Here is a 1690-nt window from a genome sequence, read left to right as displayed (position 1 = left end):
CCCTTTTGTTTCGCAACCCCTTCACTTCACGAGCTAGGATACGCATCGGCTCTTCTTCATAACTCATATCAGCCTGAATTTCAACCTCCGACGGACTAATTATGTGCGAAGGATCAGATCTATAGCGCGAAGCATCGAAATATGAAGACATCGTGCATCCTTTCAAGTTCAGGGGCAAAATCATCTATATGCAACCGCCCACTCGTTCGGAAATTTCGTACGGCCAATGAATCTCGGGTCACTTGCTTTACGGCCAATCTGAGTACCTTCTTCCAAGGTGACACTTTAAGAAACTTTATCTCCCACCTGATATTCAATGTCCTTTCGTTTTAATCCGCATACGATTTTTGACGATCTGTGGCTACCTTCAGACTTTCGCGGATTACCTTTACTTTTTGTTCGGCATCTTTAATCAAATCAACTCCGAAATTTTACTTTCACCGAGCTCGGTCCAAAACAATGGCGTACGGCATTTACGACCGTACAAAGCCTCATAAGGTGCCATCTTAATACTTGATTGAAAACTATTGTTGTAAGCGAATTCAATCAAAGGTAAATACCGTTCCCATGAACTACTGAACTCGAGGATGCAACATCTCAACATATCCTCAAGTATCTGAATTATCCGCTCGGATTGACCATCGGTTTGGGGGTGAAAAGCGGTGCAAAAATGCAGCTTGGTACCAAAGCTTCTTGCAATTTCTTTCAAAATCGTGAGGTAAATCTCGGATCTCTATCCGACACGATAGAAATAGGTACTCCATGTAATCTCACAATCTGAGAGACATATAATTCGGCTAGTTTATCCAATGAAAGATCCGTACGCACGGGGATAAAGTGAGCCAACTTAGTCAGCCTATCAACAACAACCCAAATCGCATCCTTCTTACTTGCGGACAATGGCAGTCCGGACACAAAGTCCATTGTGACTCGGTCCCATTTCCACTCGGGTATCATGATCGGCTGAAGTAACCCTGAAGGCACTTGATGTTCCGCTTTCACTTGTTGACATATTAAACATCTCGAAACAAAGTCGGAGATGTCTCGTTTCATACCATGCCACCAAAACCGACGTTTCAAGTCGTTGTACATTTTCGTGCTCCCCGGGTGAATTGACATTCGGCTACAATAGGCTTCGTTCAGAATCATCGGAATGAGTTCCGAATTCCTTGGAACACACAAACGACTTCTAAACCTCAAACAACCATCATCATCAATCTGAAACTCCGATTCCTTGTTCGGAACACACTCAGCTCGTTTTGCAACCAATTCATCATCGACTTTCTGAGCTTCACGAATTTGATGAGTCAATAATGGTCTGGCTTTTAATTCAGCCACTAACACATTGTCAGGTAGAACAGACAAGTGTACATTCATCGCTCGTAAAGCAAACAGTGATTTCCGGCTTAAGGCGTCCGCAACCACATTAGCCTTTCCCGGGTGGTAATCAATGACAAGCTCGAAATCTTTCAACAACTCAAGCCAACGTCTTTGTCGCAGATTCAAGTCTCGTTGAGTCATCAAATATTTGAGACTTTTGTGATCCGAAAACACATGGCACTTCTCACCAAACAAATAATGTCGCCATATTTTCAATGCAAACACAATGGCGGCTAGTTCGAGATCATGGGTCGGATAATTTCTCTCGTGTGGCTTCAATTGTCTCGACGCATAGGCCACAACTCGACCT

The sequence above is a fragment of the Gossypium hirsutum genome, chromosome D08 (genome assembly GCF_007990345.1).
Source record: "Gossypium hirsutum isolate 1008001.06 chromosome D08, Gossypium_hirsutum_v2.1, whole genome shotgun sequence".
Classification (NCBI taxonomy): Eukaryota; Viridiplantae; Streptophyta; class Magnoliopsida; order Malvales; family Malvaceae; genus Gossypium; species Gossypium hirsutum.
The sequence above is the reverse complement of the archived record's forward strand: the minus strand, read 5'-3'. Positions refer to the sequence as shown.